The 16,399-nt window shown below is 30.8% G+C and overlaps 1 long non-coding RNA gene across 1 annotated transcript; it reads left to right on the top strand.

Annotated features, from left to right (window-relative positions):
* The first annotated feature begins 1,522 nt into the window (after nucleotides 1-1,522).
* On the top strand, nucleotides 1,523-2,513 carry LOC136084364 (uncharacterized). The gene is made up of 3 exons (XR_010640514.1): nucleotides 1,523-1,678; nucleotides 1,975-2,187; nucleotides 2,354-2,513. It is a non-coding gene; the product is annotated as an uncharacterized LOC136084364 (long non-coding RNA).
* The last annotated feature ends 13,886 nt before the right edge of the window (nucleotides 2,514-16,399 follow it).

The raw sequence follows: 16,399 nt of genomic DNA on the forward strand, positions 1-16,399 counted from the left end.
ATCTTCAAATATAAGTTTATTATAACCTTTTTAAAACATTTTTTATTCTGAACATTTGAAATTTATACCTGTATCTTTCAACTTCTGTACCTGATTTATATCAGTATCTTTCGGATATATAGTACCAAAAAAAAAAGTATACAAGTGGTTTTCATCTTATCATTGTATAAACAAATCTCTGAATTGTTTAAATTAAAAAAGTGTTTTACAAATCTCTTTTGGACATAGACCTAAATCTCCTTTGCTAAGAATGCTAAGAAAAATTAGTAGTATCTAATTTGTAATAGCTATTTCTAATTTTTTATTCTAAGTTTTTCTTCGCTTTTTTTGGAATTTTTTAATATAATTCGATGGATAATAATGTCCTTCTAATATATGTAAACTTTATGAGATATATCGCTATCAAAATTTTTTATTAAATTTTTATTAAAGTATTAAATTTTTTGGAAAGTTAGCCTTAATTTCTTGAAAGACATTTGACTTACTAAGATTTTATTTGACTCCGCTTTTTCCTCCATTCAATATATTGTAGTTTAATTAAAAAACTGCATCCATGCATTATACTGTTTGTGGAAGTGATAATAGGAAAATAAATTTGGTTGCTGAAAAAAGCTTTATAAACTATTGACAGCATCTTCAACAGAGATGATAAACAATTTGAGTTGAACATAACAGAACTACTGGAGATACGGTGAGTGCCTTTCATGAATGAAAAAGAAAATTGTTTGGCTTTAATCTTAAAGGTTGCATTCATAAATTAAAGCTACTTTGCCTAGAAAGTTGCCTAATTTTTTGCTTTAGGTTGAACAAAATAGAGGAAAATTAGTAGATGCCAAGAACTGTGTCCCTAAGAACATCAGTGCTAAAATGATGCCAGAATAAGCCATTGCTACAACAAGAGCACACGTTTTTGAAGTCAGCATTGATGTTGTTATTGCTGAAAGAAATCAATGATGAAACTGATGTAGAATTTAAAGAATGGCACTAATCATAAATGCACTTATTGTGAAAAGCTTGATGAAGAGACACTTTGAAAAATATAATTTTATTCCTATTAAATGTCTCACTTTTTTTGAGTATATGCGTTTTTGGAGTAGTTGTTTAGTTTTACGTGAATAAAAATTTGAGCAAAATCACTAAATTTTTATTCACGTAAAAAGCTAAACAATTTCTCCAAAATTGCTGAATAATTGCTCAGCTTTTCGTAAATAAAAATTAAAGCAAGTTTGAAGTTTTTATTCACGTAAAGCTGACCAATTTCTGAGTAAAAGCAATTGCCTTTTTTTTATTCACCCGCCCTACGATCTGTGCATACCTACAATAATCGCAGAGCAAAGTTTCAGCTTTATAAAAAAAATTTCTAATTCATCTGGACTTTTAAATTTACACTATATAAATTATAGAATTAAATTTTATGATAAACTGTCTACTCCTACCCCCAGTTTATGATAAACTGTCTACTCTAGTCATTGTTAATTTATTTATTTTTAGGTTAAAATATATTTCTTTATCGATTTTTAAATTTTTATGTGTTATTGTTTTAGCTGAAGATGGTCAAAATATATATATTGATGCACTCAATGCAAGATGTTTAATAGAAGAGTATGGATCCTTATGTAATGCTCCAACCACCATTACAGGCCAAATTTTAGATTTTGAATCGTTTACTATGAGTTTGGTAATTTTCAAATAATGTTTTTATCTTTTGCGCTTTCCTTCATAAAATAAGAGATGTTGCACTTGTTGAATATTTAAAACTAAATTAATAATTTGATTATTAAATATTAGTTTTATAATTAAATTAAAAAGCTAATATTCTGTTGTTTCAATATTTAAATGAAATATATATATGAATATAGTAAATATTGTTTTGCTTTTTTTTATTATTGTTTTTACTTTTTTCTAATATATATTTAGTATTGGTAAAGTAATTAGTATTGATAAATACTCATTTTAGTATTTGTAATTATTTAGGAACATCGTAAGCGTTTTAGATATTTGAGTCATTTACCACTAGCGTGTGAATTTTGCATTTGTGAGTTGTTACTAAGACCACCAGTTTTGTCGAAAAGCACAATACATAATTTTATGCCAGAGTTTAATAAAGAAAGTCAATTCGCTCAAAGAAGTTAGAGGAACAGAGAAAATTTGATCGTAAAGCTTCTAACGCAAGAAATAAAGAATTTGGTAAAAAAAAATTGTTTTATAAACTATATGTATATAAACTTTACATTTATATTTAAAGTTATTATATTATGCAATAGTTTCTTAACTTAGAGTTAATCGTTTTTTAACTAGGCTATCAATGTTTTGATGATTTTCCTACAATTAATCTTGATTTTTCTGTTATTAGGCTATCAATGTGTTGATGATTGTCCGACAAGTAATATTGATTTAGCAGATCTTGATAATTTTCCTTGCAGCTTTTCTCCTACAACTGAATCGATCAATCAAAATTCATTTTATAATGAAGCAATTGCAGATGAAAACAATGGTTTAGGAAAACCTGGTTTGTCTTTTCGTTAACGTTGAAAGTAAAACAACCAGATGACGCGATGTTTCAAAAGCCAAACATTCATCTACAAAAACAAAAGTGGTAGTAATTTCTTAAATTAGTTGTAATTTAAAAATTTAATAGTTTAAGAGTAAAAGCTAAAAAATAGTCCAAAGTAAATAATTATCAGTAAAAAAACTATTAAACTCGTGTTGGCTTGTACGACTATTTGATTGGAGTGATGTGATGTCGAGTGCGATAATCTGGTAGAAGTGGTGTTTGTTTTAATGTTGTACCAATGCTTGATTCTGATGAAAATGATACAACAACGTGTTTGATCATCTGATGCTAACATCTAATTTTAGTCACTATCTTTAGCCATGCAAATATACTCATTTGAAGTAATGCGAACAAAATATTTTAAATTTTCATATTTTTGGTTACATCGGACATTCTAAATCTAATAGAAATTTTTTTTTACAATATAACATTTGCATTTTTTATGGCATGACCTTTTATAGTGTATATAATATTAATAATATTGTAATCAATTCCTTATAAACTCTATTTTCAATTTTAGATACATTAACACGCAACTTATCTGTCTTACAAGATAATGAATGTGAAATTTCAACACCTACCTTTAAAGAAATGTTTAATGCTGCAATTTCAGCGACTTCTTTAAAATGTTTAGATTCAACTAAAGAAAATAATTCTAAAGTAAGCAAAAAGGGGTTTTACTATTTTCCACAGGTGCTCAAAGAAAATACGAAATTTTTGTGTTCCATTGAAGTTCTTTTTTTTTTTTAATTTTTAAAAAGTTGCTATAACTCTTATAATTAAAGCAATGTCAAACTTTTTAATAGTTTATATACAAAAAAATCGTATGGTAATATTTTTTACGTATAAACCCACGTATAAATTTATTTTTTAGTTTATTTTCGCTTTATGTAAAAACAAAATTATAATTTTGTGTTACGGTAAAAACTCAGGATTAAAAATTATTTCATCTCAAAGATATTTATACGAGTTTCAATATAATTAATGTTTTTGACAAGTATTTCCATTTTTGAAAAAAGTCGTAGATCAGTGGAGTCATTTCAGAAAACATGAATATTAAAAAATAATTCTGCATGATTAAATCTTTAAAACTGGTGGCCAGTCCTCCATATAATCAAAGAAGTTGGTTAAAGAGGCTTTTACGCACCGCTCAATATCTTAATTGTTAAAAGAAATAGTATTTGAATCGTTTACTAAGTGTCTGAAAATGTTACTTTAGTTGGTTTAGAAGCTTGATTAGCTGTAATTTAGAATTTAACTTATTAGCTATGATTATACCATAAATTAATACCCAGTTATGAATAAAATATATTAGTAATAAAAACAATAGGAAAAGGTTATTAAAAACCGCATTAATGTATTATTCTTTTTTATGTGAACACTGCTTGAAAATAAAATCATTGATAATTAATGCATTCTCAGAACACATAAGAACTTATGTTGGCTTCACCACACAAAACGCATCAGTTAAAATATAGCGTGTTATTGTAAATTTATTTTATTACAAATAGTATTCTAAAAAATAAAATTTTTTTGTAGTAATTTTATGATAGTTTTTTTGTAGTTTGTCTTTTTTCTTCAGTTTTTGACTTGTACCTGTGAATCTCCACAAACTAAGGTCTTGGTTTAAACTTGATTTGATATAAAAAGAAGTTGTTGATGAAGAGGTTCAATTTCATAATTTAAATTATCACCCGATGTGTCTTATTTTATACCTGAATGCGTCATTCGACAGACAAATGACTTTTTTTTCAAAAATATAAAATCTTTTTGACTTATGTACGAATAACCTAGAAGTATCAGGAACATACAAAATATGGACGCCTTTCTTTCATATCTACCTTCAAGTCGATTCCAATAGCACAAGGATTTATTCAAAATCAGTGTTAAGAAGTTGAATAATTCAAATTTTATACTACTTAAAAATTTAAAAGTAATAGTTATTCTGACCAAAAAAGAAAAAACTGGTTACAAAACTAAATACTCGTATAACAGCTCCACATATGATCTATATGTAAAGTAAAGACGTCTACAAAACTCCAGGATTAAATAGTTAATTGGTTTTATAAAAGGAATAGTTTAATAAAGCTCTGAACTACGCGAATTCAATGAAGTTATATTGGACGGTTTAGTTGTTTGTAAATATATTGCTTTATAATTTCTGACTCCAAATTTACCTCAAGCTACTTAAGGTTAAAGAGCTTTTGCTTTTAATGTAGATACAGATGTTCTTATTTTTTTCGTTAAAATATTTTAAACTACTAAACCGTCCAATATAACTTCATTGAATTCGCGTAGTTCAAAACTTAAAGAATGAAAATTAAAAACAGTACGTATATTTTTATAAAATATTACCTCGTGCGACATACTTATCATCAAGATACAAAAAGCTCTCCGAATAAATCCTTTTTTTTTTATTTCCTAATATTTTACGGTGTATTATCTTTAACTTGTTAATTTAATTTTTAAAATGATTGATAATTTAATGCTGAACTATAATCATAGATTAAAGTATGGGGAACGTCGTTCCTTGTAAGCCGATGAGAAATTGCAAATCTGTCAGTTTTCCCTCATTTTTTTTGCAACTGTTCCACCATCACGTTTTCGAACTATTCTTTTTTAATAGGATCGTCCATAAATAACATTGCGTTAGCTATAAAAATCTTAAGCATCCAAATCTTTACCAATATCTCCAACAAGCATTAGCAAGCTCTTTAAACTAATCTATTCTTGATTATACTTTTTTTGAGTTCTTTTAACTGTTTAAATTAATTTCAGTCAACTATTTTGATCAAAACACTCAACTTGCAATAACATAACGAGAAATAAGAAAAGACACTGGATACTGGTCATTTCGTTGGTAGTGTTTTTATCGACTTACAAAAAGCTGTCAGTACCATTAATCATGCCATTTTAATTTTCTAAAGCTTAATATTATGAGTTTACTTAGTTGCTTGTATTGTTATATCTCTAAATCCAAAGCAGTTTTAGCACTGGAATGGTTACAAATCAAGAACAAGCACATAGTTGTGGTGTTTCCCTAGGGTTTTGTTCTCTACCTTTATTGTTTTTGATTTATATTAATGATCTAAATAACTCTGCACACTTCTCATCAATCCATATAGTTGCTGATGATACTAATATCTTGCATATTAATAAGTCTCATCATTCCTTGTGTAAGAGTATAAACTTAGTTCTAAAAAAGTTAGTTTATTGGCTAAATGCAAACTTAGCTGAACTTGAAAAAAAACTGAACTAATATTTTTTTTTCATCTCCAAGACAAAAACTTTTATACAACAATCATATAACTAAAGTTAAAATTAATAATAGACGTTTATGTCCTACACACATTGTTAAATATCTTGGTATTTTTATAGATTCGAGTCTAATGGAATTTTCCTATAGATGCATAAAAAAAACTTAATCGAGATAATTGCAAGTCTTCAATAATTCTTTCAATAATTTCTTAATCTTGATAAAACTACCCTTAAGAATCTGTGTTTTGCAGCTTTTTAGTCTCATCGCAACTACTGTTTTTTAGGTTTGGGGATAAATTGGCAATTACAATATTATTAATTCGTTATCAGCTCAGCGTCAATTAATCCGAATAATAAGTACAATCCGAATAATAAATTTTCAACTCCATTATAGAGAAACTTCAAACTTCTTCAAAAAACATAAAACTCCTACCTTGTCAGCACGAGAAGATTTGCTAATCTTCTTTTTGATTTTGACTTCCTTAATAAAAATTTGTCTCCCTCTATTAAAACCTTCTTCACTAAAACTCGATTGATACATTTATATTTAACTAGAAACATCAATAATGGAAAAACGCGTAACTCCTGATAAAACTTTGAGGTAACGGGTGATGCGGAAGTTATCGGACAAAATAAAAACGTCAATAACTTATTTATAAATAAAAAACTGCTATTATATTTTTTTTAAATAAAGCATTTTTCTTTTAATAAAAATATATAGACGTTCTACACCAATAACTAAAGCAAAAATAAAACCGATACAACCCGACGCTTCTACAGTCTAACCTAGCCATCTAAGTTACTGGGCAAACAACCCATGTTCACTCAACAATGAAAAACGCCCAGAGCTCTTTGCTAGACTATCAGCTCTACATATATTCAGCCGGCCACACCTCATATTTTTTGCGGAAACTTGGTTCACAGATTTATCAGACGTTACCGTACCCGGCTACCAACCATATCGCAAAGACAGAGACAAGAGGGGCGGTGGAGTTGCAATTTACACAAGAGACGATATCATAGTCAGCGAAGTTAGTTCTACTCAACTCAACTCAACATCAATTGAGCAAATCTGAAAAATAAAAGTTGGTCAAGAATCATTTCTCCTCGGCTGCTTATATCGTCCACACGACGAAAATGATCAAGTTCTTACTCAGTGTATCACATCAATCACTACTGCTCAACAGATACTGCCTAATACTTTTTTTTTTTAATTTTAGGTGCCCCAAGAAGTCCTAACGGTTTTGTCACAGAGCACCGCGGAAGTTTTACTAGTTATAAATTCACGCCTCCTTCCTTTCCGTGACGCGAAAAATATGTCTAGAGCTCGTTTCGAACCTGGATCTCCTGCTTATAAAGCAAGCGTTCTAACCACTGCGCCACGGCCGCCGGCACTATATAAACTGCTCTGCAATGCTACTGTATGGCGACTTCAATTTTAGCTATACGTCTTATGAGTCTATCGAAGTTAACGGCGGAATTGCAACAGTTGCTCACGTGAGAGGTGAGCGTCAAGGCGACATCAGGTTCCAAAAGTGCCTTGATGAATGTCACTTAACTCAGCTTATCACATTCCCAACCTACCGTTGTAGTCGACACGTCGAGCCTACTAGCACACTCGATCTTATTATAACAAATGAGCCAGACCGTGTAATCTTTATTAAACGAGGCGATTCTCTTGGTGACACTCCAATGGGCCAAGCACACTGCTTCATCAAAGGTCAATTTGCTGTTGCATGCCTCAACAACTCGCCTACTTTGCCGTTAAAACCTCGACTCATTTGGAGTCGAGCAAACTACGCAGCAATATCAGCAAATATTGCAGCTGTTGAATGGGAAACAGTATTCACTGGACTACATGCAAACGATGAGTACCAACTTCTAGCAAACGTGTATAATGAAGCCACTAACCTACACATTCCATCAACTACCACTCCCTTTACAGAAAAACAGGAGCAATGGGTAACATCAGAACTTATTGAGGCAGTCAAAGCTAAACGCACCTCTTGGGCCAAATACATTAATGCAGGTCGAGATACGCACAAATTTCTCAAAATATCAATCCCATTGCGCGCAAAAAGGTTAAAATGGCTAAAGTGGTAGGGGATAGAGTAGCGAGAGCTACGCCAGGGATTCCGAAAGCAACCCTAAACGCTTACATGCATATGTAAGAAGCAAGCAGAGCGTCAGTAACAACATTACATTGCTTGAAACAGTCAATAGCAACATCACAACCGATACCGGCAATATAAGCGCATCGTTAAATAACTATTTTTAATCAGTCTTTGTTTTAGAGCCCGAAGGTTCAATGCCAGGATTTGAAAGTCGTACTGAAGCAGCTTGTGTCATCGATCCAGCAAGTTTCTCTATCGATATAGTACAAAAATGCCTAAACAACCTTGATGAAAGAGAATCAACCGGCTACGATGGATTACATCCAAGGGTCCTTAGTAAATGCTCAGCTACCTTTGCCAAGCCTCTTTCGCTCATCTATAAGTGCTCGTTTGCAACTGGTGTAGTTCCTGAATTATGGAAAAAATCGAATGTAACACCTATTTTCAAGAAGGGGAGTAGGGTTAAAGCATCCAACTACCGGCCAGTACTTCCATACTTCTTGCAAAATATGGAAAGTATTTTACAAAAAAGAATAATGGAACTCTGCGTTGCTAATGGTCTAATTTCTCCAAATCAGCATGGCTTTGTTCATCGTAAGGGATGTGTATCAAACCTTTTAGAAACTCGGGATATCATGACGGAAGCAACTCACTGCAGACACGCAGTAGATGTCATTTACACAGACTTTGCAAAGCCGTTTGACAAAGTACCACATAAACGCCTTCTTCATAAGCTGAGAGCGTACGGTATTCAAGGCGCTCTTCTTGACTGGATCGCAGCTTGGCTAAGCAATCGATGTCAACGAGTGGTTATAAACGGCATTACTTCTGAATGGAAAGCAGTCACTAGAGGAGTGCCTCAAGGCTCGGTCTTGGGCCCATTGCTATTCGTAATCTTTGTAAACGACCTGCCGGACAGTATTACTCATCATATAAAACTGTTTGCCGACGACAGCAAAATAATAGGGATAATTAAAAAGGAGTCGGACAACATCACTCTCCAAGATGACGTTGACAGAGCAGTGAAATGGTCACATATTTGGGTCTTGCATTTCAACGTTGAGAAATGCAAAGTAATACATGTTGGGCGCGGATGTAACAAGTCAACGTACAAATACTCAATGACAAACGTCAACGGCACCCGTCGTCCTCTCGAAGAAACTGCAGTCGAAAGAGACCTTGGTGTGATGGTCTCGAATGACCTTAACGTTAGACCGCAAATAGAGTCAGCCGCATCAGTAGCAAATAGAGTGCTAGGGCGACTCAAAAAAACATTTCGCAGTCGCAGTTTTTATTTATAGCGCACTCTGTATCTCACTTACATTCGCCCACATCTTGAGTTTGCTGTACAAGCCTGGTCACCGCATTTAAAATCAGACATTGTCATTCTCGAGCAAGTCCGACATCGAGCAACAAAAACAATATCGACTATCAAACACATGACCTATGAAGATCGACTACAACAGCTCGGTTTAATAACTCTTGAAGAACGCCGCAAAAGAGCAGATCTTATCGAGCAATTCAAAATCACTCGTAAACTCGAGCTTGTTAGTTTTGTCGTTAAGCAAAAAATTTCAAAAAGTAAAAGATAAGTATATTCTAAGAGGCCATAACCATAAACTAGAACGTCATATGGTAAAAAACTGCGAGGAGCGGTATAACTTTTTTTCAAATAGAATTGTCGACCCATGGAATCCGCTTTCGCAAGAAGCAGTGAACGCTCAATCCATCAACGCTTTCAAAAACAGCATAAGAAAGTAACTTTATAGATACAATTGCTGCTTTGTCTGTAGCTACTGTATCTTCATGTTCGTCAGCATAGGGGGGCCTGGTGTAGCACCTCTTCATCAAATTATAAATAGATTATTGTATTTGTATTTGATCACTGAATAATAATAATAGTAATAATAATAATATTATCATTTTTTATATGAAAAAACACCACCATCTGCAATTGATCTCAATTTTGCTCTGACGCCTTTCATATGCGACTGTAAAAAGTCTAAATCAATTTCTTGTAGTTTTGGTTCAATGCGATCAATCAAAACTTGCTCTGTTGAAGCTTGCCAATCTCCCTCGTAAACCTTCTCAAATGTCCCCAAAAATTTTCAATTGGTCGTGCTTGAGGTACATTTGGGGGATTGGATTCTTTATCAACATAATAGACATATTGGTCCATCCAATTTAGAGAATCTTTAGAATAATGAGAACTTGCTAAATCTGGCCAAGATAAATAGTTTAAGTCTCCATAATACTTGTGAATAAATGGAAGAAGTTGTTTTTCTAAACATTCATTAATATAGATTGATGAATTGATCGCTACAGCCTTGCAAGTGCGAAATAATGGCTTGGACATACCACGGTCAGATATGGCTATCCACATTAATAATTTTTTTGGAAATTTCTATTTTCCTATAAAACGAAGACTTTCTGGGCATGTCTTTTTGTTGTTTGTGTAGTATCCAGAATTTTACAGGCATGTTCGTCCTCTGCAAAACAAAAGCATTTTTTGTCATCGATGACTAGAAGCGATTTTGTGTTATAGAGTGGGTTAACTAGTTTCCTGCTTCTTTTCTTTGCCTTTATCATCAGTATTTTTTCTTTGCCTTTATCATCAGTATTTTTTCTTTGCCTTTATCATCAGTATTTTTTCTTTGCCTATTTCATCAGTATTCAGCTTCTTTTCTTTGCCTTTATCATCATTTGGGGACATTTGGCACAGAAGGTTTACGAGGGAGATTGGCGAGCTTCAACAGAGCAAGTTTTGATTGATCGCATTGAATATATTATTTTTCGTCATCGATGACTAGAAGCGATTTTGTGTTATAGAGTGGGTTAACTAGTTTCTGCTTCTTTAACCTGCTTCTTTTCTTTGCCTTTATTTGTTGTTCTATAGTGTATTTTGGAGTCTTTTCACGTTTTCTATATTTAATATTCATTTTTTTTAACTGACGACCAATTGTCGATTGATTTACACCGAATTTAATACCTATTTTTCTCTGACTGACCCCTTTTCGATTGTTGACAAGTCTCGTTAATTCGGCTTTCTTTTCTCTAGTCCAGGATGTCGGACGACCAGGGTGCTTTCTATCAGAAAACGATTGAACAGTTTCAAGTCTTTTTAGGTTATCATATATTGTACTTCGAGCAAATCCTTCCTTTTCAAAATGATTTACGATTTTTTTTTTTATACATCAGCTTTATTTACAAAAAATATAATTTTAGTCGCTTTCGAAAAGATTCTCGTTCAACTGCATTTAACCTCATTTTAAATAATTGTGTTTCAAATAATAAAGTTTATGTTTTATAGATCGTTTATGCCTACGCATAAAACCACAAAAATAAATTATTATGCTCAAATAATGAAATTAGGATTTTTCCGATAACTTCCGCATCACTAGTTATGGTAAGTATTCAATTGCACAACAGTGGATTAGTGAATGGAATCGAAGTCATTGTAAATGAGTTTGAAAAATTAAAAATTAAAAATAATTTATCTTCATTTCTTTATTTAAAACAAAATAAATTTAAAGAAGTTCTAAAAAAAAATTATTTTACTTTTTTATCACTAATAACTTCTTTTAGTTATCTTTTTATTCGTTATCTTCTTACTATTTTTAAAGAAACTTTATTATTTTTGTCGTTATTATTTATTATTTTTATTACTGTTTTTTATATTATTACTACTATTGTTATAATTGCTCTATTATTGAATAAAGTTATTATTGTTATTATTTACGGGTGATGCGGAAGTTATCGGACAAATCCTAATTTCATTATTTGAGCATATAAATTTGTTTTTGTGGTTTTATGCGTAGGCATAAACAATCTATAAAACATAAACTTTATTATTTGAAGCACAATTATTTAAAATGAGGTTAAATGCAGTTGAACGAGAATCTTTTGACAAAGTGACTAAAATTAATATTTTTTGTAAATAAAGCTGATGTATAAAAAAAAATCGTAAATCATTTTGAAAAGGAAGGATTTGCTCGAAGTACAATATATGATAACCTAAAAAGACTTGAAACTGTTCAATCGTTTTCTGATAGAAAGCACCCTGGTCGTCCGACATCCTGGACTAAAAGAAAGCCGAATTAACTGAGACTTGTCAACAATCGAAAAGGGGTCAGTCAGAGAAAAATAGGTATTAAATTCGGTGTAAATCAATCGACAATTGGTCGTCAGTTAAAAAAAATGAATATTAAATATAGAAAACGTGAAAAGACTCCAAAATACACTATAGAACAACAAATAAAGGCAAAGAAAAGAAGCAGGAAACTAGTTAACCCACTCTATAACACAAAATCGCTTCGAGATCAATTGCAAATGGTGGTGTTTTTTCATATAAAAAATAATAAATTTTTATTAAAAGGTAAATGCTTTATTTAAAAAAAATATAACAGCAGTTTTTTATTTATAAATAAGTTATTGACGTTTTTATTTTGTCCGATAACTTCCGCATCAACCGTTATTATTTTTTAAATTATTATATTATTATTATAATTATTTGGTGTCATTTTCTTACGCTTATGCACAAGTTTCATTTGTATACATCATCATATGACTTATGATTTTTATGATTATGAGCTTTACAGTTTACTGTGTAAGTAAGTTGTTCTGATAGGTAAAAAACGCTCTGGCATTACTGATGATAAGTTCTCATATATTATATCATACTAGTACATATAAATACATATACATATTAAAATAATACATATAAATGCATATTATAAATACATATAAACATAACTCCATATTATAACACTAATAACTTTTCCAACAGGCATCCAATTTCTTTTTTGAGAAGCCATTTTTAAATTTTATAAACCTGAAAATAGTCAAAAATTTTTAAAATAATAAACTATTTTTGTTTAGTTTATTCATTACGTAACAGTTTCCATACACAAACACACACACACACACACACACACACACACACACACACACACACACGCACACACACACACACATAGATACATACAAAAAACCGGCGAAAGTTATATTCGTTAGGAAATTATAGATAAAATCTATGCGTTTTTAGTTATACAGGTGTGTAGACAGTTGTTTTAACTAGCCAAATAGCATAAATTGTAAAAAATAAAATCCAGGTTGGATCATGTGGCCTTCTTGACCTATGCTGCGGACGCTCATGATCTTGCCCAGTTATTTACATTTACATTTATATTTTACAACTAATATAAAAAAACTGCCAAGAAAATGTATCTTAAGTAACAATAATAATATAACTTATTAGATATTTGTAAATATACTTATAAACAAGAAAAAGCAAAGGACACAGAATGGAATCCTGAGAAACGTCACTAGTCATGATTTCAAGAGAAGTATAGGCATAATGGTTAAATAAAGCCGGATTCCGATTGTTTAGATAGCAACTAAATCATTTTAGATTTTTTTTAGAATTTTAATTACTAAGTTTGTATAAGATCTGTGAATCCATTGTGTTAATAGTCTTCGACAGATCAATAAATATTCCTAAGGTATATTGATTTTATCCATTTAAATTTTGTTTGTATTTCTGCTTGTTCAGTTGAAAACTTTTTAAAAAAGGTTATTGAAAAGCTTATTGTGATTTTGGAGATAAAAAAGTCCATTGTATCTGTTGTCCATTGTGTAATCCAATATTTTTAAGAAGCATAGGAGTGAGGAGGTTTTTATTCAAAACAATGTGTCTTATGCCATTAAATATTGAAACAATGTGTACTTCAAGTGGAAAAAAATTTTTATTAAGAGATTGAAGATATACAATAGAGAATATACAATAATGTCATAAACATTTTACCCATCTGTAGAAGTTTAATTCATTAGGATTTTTAAACTTGACGTTTTTTTTTTAATTGCATCATTTCAAAAAAATTTCTGAGCTCATCAGAAGATAAGCCAAACACATCCATTAAAATGTCTTAAATATGATTCCCATACTTTTTTGTTTTGAGTTTTTTTTATCTGCTAGTTTCATTCCAATTTTTATAAAATAATTGTTAAAACTTTCAGCAATGTTTTTTTTATCATTAATAACATTTTTTTTGCTATCAGTAATTAAATGATATGGCGGTGTACTGAGTCAATCTTTTCATTTTCTATTTTTCTATTCTTTTATTACATTTTGCGTTTTTTTGTTGATGCAAACGTTGTTTTATAACAGATTTTTATTTTTTTATATTCTTATAAATATTTTATTTTGTTTTTCTTCAAATATTTAATGAACAAAATCCATGAACTTAGTAAGAGCTTGATTGCTTTTTCTTGCTTAGCCAATGATTCTTTTTCTTGCTTAGCCTATGATTCTTTCTTTGGAAATAACTTTTTCTTTAAAATTGAAACCCATAGACTTAGCAAGAGTTTGAGTGGTTTTCTTGGTTTGGAAATGATTTTTCATATACATTAGAGTAAAGCGGGGCATAGAGCATAAGGGTATGTTGGGAAATTAAAATATTTCAAAAACTACGCATCACAAGACAAAACATCTAATAGATGAAAGTCAGGCAAGTAAATTTTAGCAGAAGGCGCAACAAAAGATTGCTGGAAAGCAGTTGAGTAAGATACACAGATAGTTTTTCAATTTTGGACTAAAATAGTAAAAAAAAAATTTCACTATTTTCCTCTTGGATGCTTATAAATTTTTTTTTATCTTCCATCACTTAAGTGTTATTTTACCAATTTATCGGACTTTCGATAGTCTTATTGTTCTTACAATACTTACTTAATGTGTCACCTTGTCTAGTACAGGTAAGTTGAGCAGCTTTGAAAATAATCAATAAAACTGAACTATCGAACATAAAAAAAAACTTGGATAAGAAATAATTTAGCGGTACATTATTTATATATATATTTAAAATGAGAAACTTTTAAATCGGGCTTCAAAGTTCAAGATATTTCATGACACTTTCTTAATTTTTAATTTTTTCTCTCCTCTTACTTACGTCATTAAAGTGTATAAAAAAAAAAGTTTATAATTTATACACACGCCAAGAAAGAGAGGGGCAAAAGTTCATACGGGGGCAAACTGATACAAAGCTAATAAAACAGTTATTATACTAATTGCACGAATAAGATTTGGTACGGGAAATAGCTTTTTAGTTCCCTAACGTTCGATGTAAAAAGATTTCCGTTCATTTCAAAATTGATCAAGCTGGGAAGCATTTTGTAAATCCAGCAGCTTTCTAAAAAAACTGCCAACTTGATTCGTAAGAGATTTTACAAAAAAGGTAAGTACATTTAAAACATCAACCCTTCCATAAGTTTAAGAAAATATTGCTAAATGATTTGTATATGTCATTTGTTTGTTAGTTGCTTCCGTTAAAATTTAACTCGAATTTAGTGCAACGCGGTCTAAAGGGGCACGTTAATAGAGACCACATGGGGCAAATTGATACACTGTATCATCTTACCCCTTTGGTAAAGCATTTGAACATGGCCAAAAATATTTTTGTTTATGTATTTGCGTTAAAGCAATTTAGTTGTTTGGTGTAGAGTCTACACCAAACAGTTTCTTAATTGCATTAATGCAATTAAATTGTTTGGTGTAGACTCTACAATAAATAAATAGTAAATAGGTAAATAGACCTAATAAAACATTGTTAGGCCTACGACCTAATTATTATTGATACCACTATTGAAAACTTTTGCAATCCAATGTTTTGGATTCCAATCTAACTAAGTTGTTCCATTCTTATATTTCACGTTTCTAAAAAAACGCGCCCAAATTTCAAAATCAACCAATGAAATTATAACAGAGTTTAAGTTGCCGTACCGCTCGTATCAATGTTTTCGTATATTTCTAAACACTTTAAAAGTTCGTATGTGATTTTATTGGTATTAATTATAAATTTTAACTACCAGAGAAAGTAAACATTTTAAATTTTTTTTAATTTCAGATGGTGCGAACATATAAAAGAAAAACTACTTTAGGGGCCTCATTGGAAGGCCTTAAACTTGCTGCTGAAGTCCAAAACTGTCGCCTTGACCCATGGCTTAAGTATAAAAAACACATTACTTTGTTTCTGCAAAAAAGCCAAGCAAGGAGTTTCCACATCTGGTTATTCCAAACACAAATTATTATTTACTGCTGCAGAGGAACAAGAACTCGTAATTATCTGCTAGACGCAGTGAAAATGTTTTTTGGTCTTTCGCCAAAAAAAACAAGAAAGCTTGCTTTTGTTTACTTAATCTTTTGTGCTTGCGTTTGATTACTTAATTAGTTTTTTAAAGCTTCATTTTCAAGTCTTATTAAATGTATCTACTTGCCCCATGGTGTGTATCAACTTGCCCCAGAATGGGGCAGGTTGACACACAAATCTTTACCTTACTTTTTGTGCTGTATTTATTTTAATTATGTTCTAATATACAAGTTATTATTTTCACTCTAAATATAATATTTAGCTTTTAATGTCAGAAAAAGTAAAAAGTGTATCAACGTGCCCCCCTCTCCCCTACTGTAAGTGAAAGATTT

This window comes from Hydra vulgaris, chromosome 08, assembly GCF_038396675.1.
Source record: "Hydra vulgaris chromosome 08, alternate assembly HydraT2T_AEP".
In the NCBI taxonomy this organism is placed as follows: domain Eukaryota; kingdom Metazoa; phylum Cnidaria; class Hydrozoa; order Anthoathecata; family Hydridae; genus Hydra; species Hydra vulgaris.